This window comes from Sciurus vulgaris, assembly GCF_902686455.1.
Source record: "Sciurus vulgaris genome assembly, chromosome: 5".
NCBI lineage: Eukaryota > Metazoa > Chordata > Mammalia > Rodentia > Sciuridae > Sciurus > Sciurus vulgaris.
In genome coordinates, this window is record NC_136465.1 from 60791080 (window position 1) to 60808406 (window position 17327).

Below are 17327 nucleotides of genomic sequence, written 5' to 3' on the forward strand. Positions count from 1 at the left end.
TGGCAAAAGGGGAAGATGTTTTTAATTCATGTACTCCGAAAGAACTTGTATGTGAATATATAAAAAATTCAATAACAGGAACCTAACCTTTCAATTTTTTAAATGAGCAAAATATTTAAATACATATCACTCAATATAAGAAACTTGTGACAAATAAGTGCATGAAAAGATGCTCAATATTATTAATTACTAGAGAAATTAAAACTATAAGATATCATTATACATTTCTTAGAATGATTAAAAAAAACTGACAACAAGTACTGATCAGGATTAGAAAAACTGAAACTCTCATATAATGCTGCTAAGTATAAAACTGTATAGAGACTTTGTGAGAAGTACAGCAGGGTTTTTTTGTTTTGTTTTTTTTTTTTTCTTTCTTTCTAAAGTTAAACATTCACTTGCCACAAAGCTTAAGATATCACTTCTAGGTATTTATCCAAGAAAAATGTAAATACATATTCTCCAAAAGACTTGAATGTGAATATGCATAGCACTTTCCAAAAAGTGCAAAACAACTCAAATGTTCATCATAGATGAATGTAAATGAATCACGGCATATCCATACAATGAAACACCCACCAATCAGCAGTAAAAAGGAATGAACTGTTGATACACACAAGCTCATAAATAGATCTCAAAAACAGTATGCTCAATTAAAGAAACCAAATACATGATGCGTACTCTACAGTTCTATTCATATGATACTCTACAACATACAAAACTAATCTACAATGATAGGAATTAGATCAGAATTTCTGATCATGCAATCCCATGTTTTGTGTTATGCAGTTAACACAAAACTCCAGGAGTCACTCTGGGTTGTACAGTAATATGAAGTCAAATTTCACTCTGGGTTGTACAGTAATATGAAGTCAATTTTCAAGCCTCAAGAACTATGAGAAATGTGTTCCTATTGTTTATAAATGAGACCTGAGAATGCCTCCTAAAAGCAATCCCGATCCCATGTGACTGAGCTGTTGTGTTCCTCCACTAATACGGAACCCAGCATGCCCATACCTGGAATTTTCGATCTGGAATTTTCAAGCCTCAAGAACTATGAGAAATGTGTTCCTATTGTTTATAAGCTCCTTAGTTTAGGGTAATTTCTTATAGCAGTCTGTATGGACTTTAAGGGGGGGGGGTGACAGAAATGGTCTATATCTTGATTGGGGAAATGATTAACCAAGTATAGAAATTTATCAAAATTAGATATACTCTTAAAATGGGCTCATCTTCTTTTATGTAAATTTTGTATCAGTAAAATGGAAAAATGTTTTTTGGAAATGGTTAACTTTTTGGTTACTAATAGTGACTGGCTGAAAAATCATTACAGAGGTTAATCAGTCCATCAGGAATAGGATCATCATTGATTCATTAGCCTTCTAAAACTTACTGGAGGGATGGATTCTCTATCCAGTGGAAATGGAACCGATTAGGAAATTTTTTTTTAACCAATTCACAGATGCTAGGGTATAACATAACCCTTTCATAATTCACATAAGTTGAATTTTTAATGAATCAGGCCTAAGCTAAGTATTAAAATAACATTATTTTTTATCAGAAGGTTAATGCTTCAAAAGTGAAGAATCCTCTCTCTGTGCTTGTCATTACTTAGTTCTAAGCATGTGCATTTGTCTTTGGGATATTGGTGTTGCTGGTGACTGAAATTGGGTAGCATCCTTTTCCTCAGTTCTACAAGCCTTCATTTATCTAGAGGTCTAAGGATTCCTCTGGAGGAACATGAATTAGGATAGTAATCCAAATTGTGTTCAAAAATTAAAAGGATTTAAAAAATCAAAACCAAAACCATGTCTCATGGACTCTATAGGCCCAGATGATAGCAGATCCCTGAAAAAGATAGCAAAGTTCCTAAAGGAAGTCAGTCACTGGTATGAACAGGACAGAGCAAGAAGGCCTGAAAGATACTTTACTCTATGGATGTACCTCAAAGAAAGAGGTAGCCTCCACTCATTTTGCCAGAGCATTCTGCCTGCAGAATCAGTTGAAGGCTAAAGCTAGACCTCAGGAGTGGCCCTTTGAACTGAAGCTACATGCTGATAGGATGGTTGGAGCATGGACTACCATTTTCTAGCACAATAGCAACAGTATCTCAATATTGCTGGCCTTCTGGGTCTTCACCAGGCATGGTGGGAGATTTTTTATTTCATTTCATTATCAGTGATAATAGTGGAAGAAGTCAAATCCCAGGCTCCTCCTGGCCTACAGCATTATTTCAGGAATTGAAACTACCAAGAGTTGGTGACTAAATGAGAGCAGCACCTGTTAGAAGCTCAAAAACAACACAACCAAATAAAAACTGCTGGGGAATTGTTAAACCTTTGAGGATCATTCGTGAGTTTTCAAACAAGAAGGTGGAACTTGGAGAAAAATGATATATGGACATACAAATATGTTCCCAGGAGAATTCCTGGAATACCTGGGGAACTAATCCCTGGGGAGACTGTACTTAAACTAATCAACCAGCTAAAAACACAAGTCAATAGATGTGGTATAACCCTGAGATTATTCTTGTAAAGGGTTCCCGTCTTCTAGCAAGCAAGCAAAGTGACAGCATTCTCACCAGCCAGTGAATGAGTGTACATTTTCCCCGTATCCTCTCCAAAATGTATTGTTGTTTGTGTTCTTGATAATTGCCGTTATGATTGGGGTTAGATGAAATGTCTAATTGCTAAAGAGGTTGAACATTTTTTCTTATATTTGTTGGTTGATTGTATTTCTTCTTCTGCAAAGTGTCTGTTATTTCCTTAGCCCATTTATTGATTGGATTGTTGTTTTATTTGTGTTAAGTTTTTTGAGTTCTTTATGTATCCTGGAGAATAATGTTCTGTCTGAGGTGCATGTGGTAAAGATTTTCTCCCATTCTGTAGGCTCTTTCTTCATGTTACTGATTTTTTTTTTCCCCTGCTGAGAAGAAGCTTTTAGTTTGAATCTGTCCCATTTATTGATGCTTGATTTTACTTCATGCACTTTAGGAGTCTTAAAGAAGCCAACATGGTGAAGATTTGGTCCTACTTTTTTCTCCTATTAGGCACAGTGTCTCTGATCTAATTGTGTAAGACTTTGATCCACATTGAGTTGAGTTTCACGCAGGGCGAGAGATAGGGGTTTAATTTCATTTTGTTACATGTAGCTTTCAAATTTTCCTAGCACCATTTATTGAATAGGATATCTTTTTCCAGTGAATATTTTGGTGCCTTTGTCTAATATGAGATAACTGTATTTATGTGGGTTTGTCTCTGTGTCATCTATTTTGTACCATTGATCTATGTATGTGTTTTGGTGCCAACACCAAGCCATTTTTGAAACTATGACTCTGTAGTATAGTTTAAGTGTCTAGTATTGTGATGCCTACTGTTTCACTTTTCTTGCTAAGGATTGCTTTAGCTATTCTGGGTTTTTTATCTTCCCAAATGAATTTCATGATTGCTTTTTCTAGTTCTATGAATAATGTTATTGTATTTTAATTGAAATTGCATTAAGTCTTTATAACACTTTTGGTAATATGGCCATTTTGACAGTGTTAATTTTGCCTAACCAGGAGCATGGGAGGTCTTTCTTTTATCTAAAGTCTTCTTCAATAAGAAGAGCTAATTGTTGAAGAGTGGCCCTACGTTCTCTCAGGGGAAACTGTTCATTTAAAAAAAAAAAAAAAAAAAACTTTTAAAACCATTAATCTGAGAGTATGACTCAACTTTCCAGGCAGGATACTGAAGTCAGAATCTAGGTGCATTTGAAACATTCCCAACATTTTCCGAATAAGAACATTTACCTCCTACCTGTTCTTCTTGGGCCTTACCCTTTACATGTTGTACAGTGACTTACATCCTGACCTAAACTTTGCAGGCAGAATTGGTTTTCATATCACCAGATGTTGGGTGTAGCCACCTCTAATAGAGACTTAAAATCCCACCAATTATACCTCATCCAGAATAAGTTCAAGGTCAGACAGTAACTTAACTAGCAACTTCACTGTAAGCATAGTTTAAAATTATCTTGTCTATTATATACAAAAAAACTTCTAATTAGGTAGCACATTGTGCTATAAAGAGCATGGTTTTGTAAATCAATCACACATGGATTCAAACTTAGCTTCTAACACCTACTTAATGTATGGCCTTGGCCTCCAATACCTTTCTGGTCCTATGCAGTCTTGATATTTTTAAAAGATATATTCAGAGATCTTCAGGCATAGTAAAAAATTTTCAATTATATTAAAACAGGTCATTTTCATTACAAAATACTATGTGAGCATGAATAGAATAGAATTTCAGAGATGATGAACTCTGACCAATGCTGCTCATCACCGAGGGGCTTTGACAAACAACACTGACGTTGCTCCCAGGTGACAAATGCCTCAAAAATTATCACATAATACATGTCATGAGCTTTTAGTGTTGCTTATTTTTCATAATAGTACAATATTAAAGGTTGCAACTATTTACGCAATATAATACATGCCATCGCCAATCACAGGGAAAGAATTGTGTAATAGTACCCTTTTAATTCTAATTCCACTTTACTTCTAGACCTAGCATTTCAAGAATGACAATAAAGTATATAGTACCAATAAGAACACACTCTACAGTGCATTGATCTGGCTTCTGTTCCATATATGCATAAGATTTCCCCTTAGCTGGGAAGAAATTCAACTTGGATAGGAAGTCCAAGCTTCCAGGAAAAAAATTATCCTACCCCTTTTGAATCAAGTGTGGGTACACAAAACAGGATGAAATTTAAGTTTTCGCATTATTTCTTTCATTATTAATTTTTCCTTAATTGATAAAATTCTAAATTCAATGTGGCCACTCATCAATACTTGCTTTGAGCAGTTCGTCACTGTCTCTCTTGGCTCTGCCAGAGAGCTATCATTTCCCTAGGGTGCATTATACACTTACTGGTTGCACTGAATAGCAAAGAGGCATTTCAGTTTGCTAATGATCAGGTAAAAGAAGAAAAGCAGGAAAAAAGCACAAGTTAGGAAAAGAGAACAATTCTTGGTGCAACTTAGAGAAGCCCTTTGTCCTCTTTGAATATTGTTCATTCAGTCTCTTAAATTAAAATCATAAGGCGTTTCTCTTCCAATAGTGGGAGTAATGAGAAACACTAAACAACCAAAGAGCTTAGAAGCTATGAGAACAAAAGTGCACATAATTCTATTATGCATATAGTTGAAATTCCAATTTAAAATTTAAATAAAGTAGAATGAGATGAACTATATTTTAAATTATTTCTCTTTGCTCTGAATTTTTCAAACCTTGTTCTTATAAATTCTTATTTATAAGAATGTTTGCATTCTTATAAATAATTGAATTCCCTGTGGGACTAAATCATATATATATGATTTGCATATATAAATACACATATATTTGAATTAATATGGGACTCCTCAGTTTAAGAAAGGATTATTTAAAGAAAACACCATGTTGAATCTTAAATAATTTAATTTAGAAAAGAAAAGCCAGTTAGCAATGACTTTTCCAGCACAGCCATGAAATGTTTGCTTTGTAACATCTTGGACTAGCAATTCATGATCTCATTAAGTCCAACTGCAGTTATTTCAATTATGCTAACACTGGTGCTCTAGAATCCTTTGACAATACTATCTGCCCTCTGTACCACTTTTTTCTACCTGGTCATTAGTCCATTGGCTGCAACAATTTCTCATTAGAATGCATTACTTAGTACTTAACTGAGTACCACTTTATTACTATCTGCAGCTACATCCCAGATACAGCCATATTTGAACAGGTATCCTCTGGATACTACCACATCCTACAGGTGTTGATTCTTGATGTTCTACTGGTCATCACAGTCTTTCTTCTGGTACTGTCTCTGCTCTGCCATGAATTGTCATAGGTAGTTTGGTGACATCACCATACAAACTGACTTTTAGTAAAGAAAAATGTGTGGCAGATTTGGGGTGCTTCCCTTAAATTTAGGTTTTACTCTATTCAACAGATCTGAAAGCACTGCATTGGACTCTACTATTTTTAAAAGATATTATCCTCCCACTTTGGACATTCAAACTCCCCACTCTACTTAGCACACAGGCATAGATATTCACATCCAGCTGGGAGACAGATATAAATGACAGACACTACACTGTACTCAGGCTTTCTTGCTTCTCCGCTGGGTGAGGGCTTCTCCTCTCCATGGGTCAAACTCTTGTTGCCAGGCAACTTCTTCCTTCAGAACGAGAACTCTCCCAAGAGGACCCTCAATCCATATGCAAACAAGCTTCTAGCAGCTGCTCCCACCAATTCCACAGACATGCCCAGGCATGACTGAATATCTTTTATAGCCTAATTGAGATTCCCCATTACAGTAATTGAAAGGACCAAAGGCTTTTTCTTTTCTTCTTTTTTTTGTGATATTTTTATGCTATATTAGATACATAATAAAAGAACAATATTATAATACTACAATCTGTCTTCATTTAGAAAGCCACCCCTCCCCATTCTCCTGCCTCCTGCCATTCATCTTTGGTAATACTAGTGCAGATAAGAATCTTGAACAAATTAAATTGCTTTCTTCTGTAGAACTTACGATTATCCTTGTCAACAGTTATACCTAAAGCAGTAGCTCTGAACAATATTTATGAAGGAGCTTAGAAGTTCTAGGACTGTGCTAAGTGTTAGGGCTAAAGGTGAATCCAGCATAATTCCTAACATCTATAAACTTATGACTTCCTGGAAGTCAGCCATAAACTTAAGCATAATATGATATGGTACATGCTAAAAAAAAAAATCAAAGAAAAAAGCAATGATTCAACCTTTAAAGAACTCACATTGACTTATGGAGAAGGAATCTCAAGCCACCCTCTGGTGCTCAACTTTGAGGTCTGCAATTTCATTCATAGAGGTCATGCTTATGCTGTTATCAGTGGTAGTGAATATATGTTGATAGCCACACAAACTGCTTTCTGTTATTAGACTCATTGTGATAAAGTATCCTAATTTTCACTGCAGGAATGAATGCTTCCTTTTCAAAATAGGTCTGAATGTCTGGGTGACCAGAACTATTCAATAGACTTATTCAGCAAACACCATGTTACAAGGCATACTAACATGGTGGTAGGCCAGTAATTTCCAATGAGGGCTAACTTGAGATTAAGACCTTAATTTTCTCAAAGACTGATAGGGCAGATTCCAAAATAGCTCCTCAAATTTTAAGTTAAAAATGATCTATTACAAATTTTAAGTTAAAAATGATCTATTACGGTCCAGGCATAGTTGTGCATGCCTGTAATCCCATTCACTCAGGAACCTGAGACAAGAAGGACACAATTTCCAGGCCAATCTGACTTAGCAAGACCCTAACTCAAAATAATAAATAAAAAGGATGTGGCTGAGTGATAAAGTACCCCTGGGTTCAATGCCCAATACCCCTCCCCACAAAACGTTGATCTACAACATTTCCAGCAAATTCAGAAATGAGAGAGAGAGAGACATAAAAGAACATTTCTCCCTCTATGAACTATCAGAATTCCAAGGAGTAACATGTTCTCCGTGAAAGGTAGTCAAGACGAAGAAGAAAGGCAGAGGAGGTTTCCAAAAGCATCCCATAAAATTCAAACAACAGGCACAATGCTAACACAATACAAGGATAACATAGAACATTGGGTGCTACCAGTAGGTGGGTGAGTGACAAATAAATAAACACATGCAGATATGGAGGAGGGTGTGAGTTTCATGCCTGGCTTACTTGAATGTCGCTTCTATAATAAAATACTTGAAAGAGGTGACAAGTTAGTTTTAGTTCAAATTTTCTCTTACATGTTAAATAATCTATTAATATGTAGAGAACTGTTTTTCATTCAAAGAATTGGCCCTGTTAAATGGTTTTCCAGTAGGAGTCCCATGAAGTAGATGTCTCTATAAGACAAGAAGGTTGAAGGAAGTGGTTGTGCAAGGGTTGTGGTTTTAAGTAAATCTTGATTGATTTCTAGTTCCAATATTTGCTGGTTGAATGATATTAGGCAAGATGTGTTACCACAGCTGAGCCTCAGTTTCTCATCTGTAGTATGAGAATGATTATACCTGCCACACACTAGGTATTAAAAATTAAGTAAGCACATCTACACAAGTGCCAGCATATCCCGGCATGAATCTCACAGCTATCAGGATCTGACTACATGGATGAATAGTGTTGGACTTGTCTCAGTTCCTACCTCTTAGATTTCTAAGTGCCTGGAGAGTATTTTATCAAACTTCTTAGATGGTTGTTTAGCAGTCCTTTCAAAGCCCAAACTGAATGGCATCCTTGGATCCTTTCCCACTTTACAATGCATGTCAACTAAGTCATCAAGTCTATTTCTGTCTACCTCACTTATTCCCTTCCACTCCATCTCCAGATTTCCATCTTCCTTGTCATGGATCCATATTTTGCTCTCATCTTCATCACTCATGTGCAGTGTTAACCTTCATCTCTTAAATTCTCTCTCCTCTATTGCCTTCATGCCTTGTTATTCAAAAATAATTATATAAATCCTCTATTATTGGCTCCAGTGTTGAAACGATGACCATATTCCAAAATTTAGTCCCAAAAACCCATATCAGCCTTTTATTTGTCTTCAGCTCCAACTCCATTTCCATTTGCAATATCCACATCAACTTGAAATAACCCTGCTTTTTCATGTCTTTGGGCATTTTCCCATGAAAAACTAATTTGCAGTAATAACCTTACTCCATTTTCTTTTGGGTGAGTATATTAGGGTTAGAAGAACAGAACCAATATTAAAAGGGATTTATTAGATTGATTTAAGTGATTAGAAGTTAGATAGTCCACAATGACCACCTCTAGACTGGAGAGCCAGACAAACTGGTTCATTACAAGAAGTTGGAAGTCTTGGAACAAGAGATAGCTCTGGCCCATGACTGACGGTCTAGAAGTTCCATGGAGAGCTGTTCGTATGAGTCCATATTGAAGGACTGAAGAAGCTGGCATATGATATCCACTGGCAATGGCAGCAGTAAAAGACCCATCAGCTCAAGAAGAATCAATCTTCCAGTCTGGGGATGTAGCTCAGTGCTAGAGTGCTTGCCTAACATGTCCTGGATTCAATCCCCAGCACTGGAAAAAAAAAAGAATCACATTTCCATGTTCTGGGGGGGCTTCCTTCTTATGCCTTTTTTTTTTTTTTATCTTTAGGCACCTAATATATTGGATGGTGCCATCCACACAGGACAGGTCTTCCCCTTCGGTTTGCTCTTGGAGGTGCCAATCATTTCTGGAAACATCCTTACAGAAACACCATATCAGTAAAATAGATATTAGTTTCCTAGGCTTCTCTCAATCCAATCAAGTTGACAATTAAGATTAATCATCATAGGTGAGCAACAATTCTTTTCAAATCTAGCTAAACTATAACCTTGAAAGAGCAGCTGTCTTTTCTATGTTCTCAGGGTACATTGGCATATTATTACAACCATGATTTTAAATTCTCATCAGATAAATTACTAAGCAGCTACCTTGTGCCAAATGATAATCTATATGTTTATATACTTTTATCTGTATTAGATAATCCTGTAAGGCTATTCAGCTCTTAGAGGTAAATTAATTAGGCTTCAGAATGTTTAGTAATATGTCAAAGTTTACTTAACACCTCCGGCTGAGTTGGCAATAAAAAACATACTGTGAAAGAGTCTAAGTCCTGTGTTCATTTCTCCTGAACCAGTCACACTGCAGCTGTTTATGTATTATTCTTCAGAACTAGAATGAGTTCTCCCAGAAGTATTAGATGTGTTCAAATAAGGTGTGTTTTATTCTTTGCAGCACCAGCTCTTAGCTCAGTATTGTGCATATTACACACACTCAGTACATGTTCATTGGATGAAAGAATGAGCTCATTCTTCAAGCTGAAAGAATGAGGTTTGAATTAATCATTTTTGAGAATTTACTTTGGAAAGACAGCGCCATCCAATGGGTCATTAGTGTGACCATGGCTATGCATGGAATCAGAGAGTGTTTGGTTACTTTTACACCTTGCAGTGAGAGATGACCATACCAACTGACCACATGTCACTGGGCATTGTCTCCTAGGCAATCTCTAGCACTGTGTTTTTAGATTACAACCCTATTAGTCATTGGGATGACAGGCTATACTTAGTCTCTTTGGAAGTCATTTGTCTAAAGTTTCCCTCATTTTCATCTGTACAGAAAAAAATCTCCATCACATAGTTCCCGCCCCCCAACCCAATGATTTATCACTCCATCTTCTCCTTCTGTAGATAGTAAGTGAAATGGAACCAGAGAACAGCTCTGCTTCCACAGGTTTGCCTTTCTATCCAGCATGAACAGAGGTACCAAAACATTCTTCTGGGCCCCACTGTTTTGTTTTATTTTTGTTTTTGTTTTCATGTTTGAAAAACAAAAAACTGTGAAGTTTCATGTCCCCAATAAGAGTAATAAATCTCAGGATTTGTGGACATCTGAAACCTTGCAAAAGCATGAGGTGACTCAGCACTTTCCAGAATGAGAAAGAGCATCTTGGTTTCTGAACTTCTCAGCTTGGGTCTCCTTCGTGAAATTGCTGCTGATGGAGGGAGGGCCTGGCTGCTCTGTGCCCTGTCAGGGGCAGACATAGTTGATCAAAGTTCCAGACAGCTGGATTTTGCTCCTTCCATCAGTGTCTGCAAGGTCCAGTGGCTACGGAACAGTTTCCAGGTCAGACAGTAGTTGCACTGATTACTTCACTGTAAGCATATTTTAAAATGTTCTTGTAGATGCAGAGTTACCAGGTGTCTATCCCCAAGGAAGATTTCTCAGTCACCTTGCCTGATCCCGTGGAAAAAGAAAAGGTTTCACTGCATTTTCTGACAGCTGATGAGTCATACAGCACATCTCAAATTTTCTCTGCTCTTGCAGTTGCCTGTGGGCAAATTGGAGCCCATTTTGCAGCACAATTCTGCTGCTAAGCTATTACAGGATATCTAATTAAATTAAACCATAAGGCAGGAGAAAACTGTGCCATAACCTTCATAATCTGTGAAATCTTTCATCATTTGCCAAGCACCAATTTCCTAAAAATGGGAACTGCAGCACTTCACCAGGAGGCCAAATCCTAAAATGGAAATTTCAATTGTTTACAGTGTGTACAGGGATGCTGAGCCATAGAATCAGGGAGGGAAGGAAGCCAAAGCACTGGGCATGTGAAGGAGGACACCGTACACAATGACCTTGAAATCTAAATTAGCTTCTGCTAATTGGATGGAGGAAAACTAGCATTTCCATTTCTGAATTCGTAAAATTGTTTTTCTTCTCAGGAAAAAAGAAACATCTGTTCTACTGGGCTAGCTCAGTTCTGAGCAAGTTTGTTCTCCTATGTTTTGGTGTACATGAGTAAGAAAAAGAGGATACCATCCTGGCTGCAAAGTCACAAAATCCAGCTTTTCAAAGATAAAAACCTCTGCTAGCTTCCCCAGGGAGCTCTCAGCAGGCAGGGTAGAACCAACTGAAGCTAGCAAGGTGACTCAGCTTGGGAACACCGTCTATACCCATTTCTTTGCCAGATACAAGACATGTGCCACCAAATGAAGATGTACTTTTTACTGAGTACCTACTGTATAGCATTACACTCTGCTATGGTTAGCATACAACAATTATCTCATTTAATCCCCTCATGACTCTACGGTCCAGGGATATTCACTGGACCAAATTGTCCAAAGGAAAGAGGGATGATTTAAGTCTAGATCTCACTGATTCTCAAGCTCGTGTTGTTTATGCCCTATTTTGCTTTTATCATAATGTAGGTAAAGTCTAGGGAAAGCTACTTGATCATTTCCGCATGAGTACAGAATGGATGGTGGTCATATGAGTACAGGCAAAAAAGAGTACTCATTATTACTCTTAGAATTTTCTGCAAGGCTTTTAAAGTTTAATTGTCCATGTGGCCTAATAACAGTCCAAGAAGCTCCACTTTCTCTTTCCAGGTCTTCAACTCACTGGGTGAGTGTAGGCAAGCACGATCATTTTACATACTCAAATTGTGAATTCAAAGGGAAGAGTTCCAATCATCTGTGTGGTTTATATTGAATTTCTTGGACCCTGGTTTTATAAGAAAAATAAGTCACTGAACTAGTCTTAAAACAGAGATGATCTGACCTGAAAGATTTAACCACTTATTAGCACCTACCTACTTGTTAGCTCCTTGATTTTTCATATCTCAGAATCTGCTTGTCAACCTGGTGCATTTTACATGAGGAATTTGCAACTAGTTATATTCTACCTACTTTTGAAATGAAATCACCTAGAATGTCCCTGAACACTTGGTCTTGCAAATCCACTTTCTATCTTCAATGACAAATGATATTCTCTATCAAAATGTTGATTTCACTTGTTGTACTTAAGCATACACTTGAAAGTCTCCTTAAAGGCTTATTATGTGCAAAGCAATCTGTGCTTTTTCAAAGGATAAGGAAGGTAGGTTGGTTTTAATGCAATAGTTAATGTGTAAGTCTTTATAAGACATAGTGAATAAAGTCCAATTTAAAAGTTTTAGTTTCAGAACTTTGCAAAGACATGGAAAGGGAAAATTATGGTTAGAGACAAAGGGTCAATTTCAGGACAGAGTTGGGTGGAGAGAAAACCAAGATGAAGTGCAGAAGTTACATGCAGCATACATGTACTCACTATAAATCTAGTCTAAATGAAGGAATTTCCAATCCCTTGGACTTTGACTCTGGTCTTATTTAATATATATATATATATATATATATATATTTTTTTTTTTTTACCATAACTTAGCAATTTTGGTTCTTACTCATACTTTAAAAAAAATTAACAATTTATAGGCTATTCTTTTCTGATCTTTAAAAATGGCTAAGATTACCTAGATTCTTCATGTATTTGCCAAAGAATGTAAATATACCAGGACTCTAACATCCAGTGTTTTATTCTCTAGACATCCAGCATCTACCATGTTCCAGACTCTGGTAGGTGCAAAAATAGGACAATGTCTCTGCCCTCAAAGGATGCACAGTCCACTCTGGAAGGAATTCCAGGTAATTACAAATTGTGGGATAAATGGAAAATATTGTGTTAAAGAATTCACAGCATGCAGTGAAAGTAAAGGACAGCCCTTAGTGCTTAAGAAAGGTGGAAATTTATCATGAAAGGATTCTTAGAGATGGAGTCTTCCTTTACCCAGAAAAATGATAAAGGAAGTTCAAGAGAGTAGATGGAGAAGGTAATTCCAGCACAGTGAGCAGTCTGCACAAAAGCAGGAATATATAGCAAACATGTTTCCTAAGTTATGTGGGTGACTCACTATTGTATGAGACAATTTTAGGAACAAACATTAAATAATGAATAAATTAACGTAAGTAGCTCCCCCATCAATTCCTGCTCAATCCTTGTTAATTTAGGGAATAAATCTCCCTGTATTTTCCAAATATATTTTCTATGTCCCTGATGACTTACTGATCTCCCTTTGTGTCAGAAAACAGGTTTACCCTTAAGGGACTTCCACAGGAAACAGTATCTTGTTAGAACTTAATAACATTGTTTCGTTTTTATTATATTTATTTTTACAGTTTTAATTATGGCAACTGAGTGCAGTTTTCCATTCACAGCATTGATACAAAGTGTTATTTGAAATGACTTTATTTTAGTTAAAAATGCAGTCAATTAAAAAAACAATATGCAAAAAATTATACAGGTGGTACATGGCAATGATATGATATACTCATGACTAAGGTTTGATAGCACTGGTATGGTGTATTTGGGAAACAGAAAATCATGAGATTGGAATGAATGATGAGATTGGGAGACAATATAGAGCTGCATGACAGAAGCCAGACTGTGTAGGGGTCCTATGACTGACTCAGACTTAATCACCCGTAGGTGCCATGGAAGGTTATAACCAGGAGACTGAACAATGAAGCTTGCCCACTAGGATCTTCCAGCAGAATGTGAAGTGTGGAACACAGAAGCTGCTGAAGCAAATTTGTTAGAAGGCCATTGGGCCTTATGAGAGCTGATGTGAGCGTGAACAAATGTGGAAGCAGTGAGGCTATGGAGGAGGGAGGGATTTGTTTGTCACATCAGTGGTACAATCACCTCTGTCACCAATTAGATGTGGAGGAAGAAATCTGGAATATTGCTCAGGTCTGGATTGGTAAATGGGTGGCAGGTGGCTCACCTAACCAGATCAAAGACTATTTGCTCCTTTGCTTGATAATTGACATGATTTTGACCCTCAGTGGAACTCTACATTTCATTCATTTTGTATTAACTCCGTATTAGAAGAACCCAAAGTCCCTCCTTCATAGTCCTGGTTGGAAATCTAACTCCTCAAAGAGAAAAACATCCAAAATACATGGTGGAGCTAGGATCTTTTTCATGTTGTGAAAGAGAAATTCTTGGTCTAGCAAAACATGGAAAAGATATAATGTTGTGTGATTCTGCCCTAAAACTTTCTAAAGAGCCTACAACTAATCAAGGAAGTCTTCAGGGATTAATTAAATTACTTTAAATTCTCTTTAAGCCCAATCATTTCTAATTTTTTGTAAGTATGGAATTGTATGGTTTATAACTTTAGATCTTTTTAAATATTGACACACATTTGTACATCTTTATGGGTATACTAGGAAAATTTTGATTCATGTAAAGAAAGAGGAATGAACTTCAGGGTTATTAGCATTTTAGAATCGTTGAAGGGAAGAACAGAAAAGATAGGAGCTCTAAAGAATGGAGTGGGTCCTGTGAGGTAGAATCATCTCATAATTGGAAGGATGTGGTTCCAGGCAATTGGGGAGCTGGGAACAAGTGGCTCTCAAGTGTAGCATTCCCTTTCTTTCTTATTCACCCTGGTGGAGAGAGCCAAGGATCCAAGCAAAAATGATTTTGGTAACTTATTGACTGAAAAGTGTATACTAATGAATCCCCTTTCTCTGATGAAGATGTGAAGTTCACTTTAGTCTCTATCATATGAACCTAGAAAGATTCTAGATAACCTCCTAGCCTGAAGTTCTCATACCACCATCAAGCTCTCAAAGCACCTCACATCATAGAAGTACTCAAGGTCAGACAATAAAGAGTCACCTTATGAGAAGGAAGAGAAGACATGTGTTAACTATTGATGATAATTAGAAAGATACAAAGTTTATATCTAGAAGATTATTTCTGTAAAAATTAAGAAAACATTTTTGCATTATTTTCATAGTGAACTAGAGTTGTTTTCAATAAAAATATTTTTTTTTATTTAGAGGAAAGATAGCAGATAGAAAATTATATTAGATATTTTGTTATTAACAGTGCCTATACTAAAGCCTAAGGATTGCTATCATGAGACTAAATCACCCACCACTCTTGCTGCAGGATGAAGTTTTAAAGGATTGAATCCAAATAGCTTAAATCCATCAAGTATTGACTGCATGATAACTGGGATATGAGAAATGAATCCTGTTTTATGCATGGGGTGAAGAATAAGGAGAACTTAAAAATTATTCCAGAGATGATGGGAGTGGGTGACAACATCCCATAAGCTACATGTTTTTTTATACTTAGGTGTTAATCTGAGACCTGACTCCCCCAATTTTGTCACTCTGATGACTTTTGCTAGGATTTTAGATTTTAAGAAAATGAAATATGTCTGAACCTTGTGGATGAAAACCAAGGCAAATGGGTTTGTGCAGATTTACTATCGGGTTGGAAGCAGTTTTTACCATTTTAAAATGCTTACAATTAAGTCTGAATGTAGTATTATGAAAACTGTACAAAGAGACATGTTTTACTAAATTTATGCAATTATAATGAAGTCTTAATGGAATAAACCATTAAGAATGAAAGAAATGACATATGAAGTGATGTGACTACGTAAGAAGCAAACTGTCATGCATTATAAAAAAATCACAAAGAACTTATTTAAGCTACCACTTTAAATGCTATTTGGTGATTATATTACTCAACATACTGTTGTAATTAAAATAATTCTTTTACTGGCACTAGATTGGAGAAATGATAAGATATGTTTATTTGATCAGTTTGTGCAATGCAGTGCATTTCACTTTAAACTAAGGAACTTAAATGACAAAGCTTAAGAACCTGAAGGAGAAGGAGTAAGTGGAAGGCTGTTGAATATTCACTGTGTTAGACGGTTTCTAGTTTCTTTACATGTCCTCACATTCAGTCCTCCATGTACCACAGCCTTGTAGTCACAGATCAGGAAATAAATTGGAGGAGGAAATTGCCCAAATTCACAAATTTGCTAAGGGGTAAGGATAGAACTCTGGCCACAAGGATCCTCTCTTTTCATTAGATGATGCAACCTACATATCGAAATTATAAATTCGTCCTCATAGCTATACTTCACTTCCTTAGAAAACCAAATTTAGGGGAAGATGCATGAAGTCACTAAGTTAAGCAAATTGGGTTCCTGAATATCTCTAAATCAAAGCTAGAAGGGCTAATGCTCTTCCCAAAAGAGACATGGTTTTAGATGCAACTTATACTGTTTATGAAGGAAAGCTGAAAATGAAAGATCTATTCATGCTCTGTATAGGGGGAGGAGTTAAATAGAACTATAAATTATGGTCAGAAAAAGTATCTGTGATTCACTAGATATGTAGCTCCAAGAAAGATGTTTTTTACCTCTCTGAGCTTAAATTTTCATCATTTATCATGACTTAAAGAGAATAAAAAAGAAATGATGTTTTAAGTCATAAAATATCATAAAATATTATTTATATTTAAGTTCATTTCTTGTATATGAACAAATCTATACATAAGCCATTAAAGATGCTTAAAACTATGGAGGTAATTCTTTAGGATTTTTGGCATGTTCTGTGATGGGGAGAGATGTCTTCTCTATTAAGAGTCCATCTGAAAGAGAAGAGTTAGAAAAAGATGCTAGGTGAAACTATAACCTCATTCTGTGTCTCCACCTTAGGAGTCTTTTTCCTCTTTTCTGTTTAAAAATGATAGGAATATCATGATAGGTTACTTCCTGTTACAATATCTCTTTTCTATGTTAGATAATGTTTTTAATCTTAATTGAAGTTCAAAACCAATATCTAATGGAAAGGTCCAGCAATTGTGGTACCAGATTGTCAACAGGAGACTCAGAATATATTCAGGGAGGGTGTGACCACCCTCTGCAACAACAACCTTAAAGGTTGGAAATCTTGCTGTTTCCCATACAAGCAAGATTTTATATTTCATAAGCTGAAAACATTTCGATTTCTGACCAAATTAATCTTTTAGTGTAATATTTTCCATAAATTTAGTTTATTACTTTGGTTTCAGAGTGGACAAGCTAGAGATAGAGTGCAAAGTGATTCTACAAATCATCAAAAATTTCTATTCTT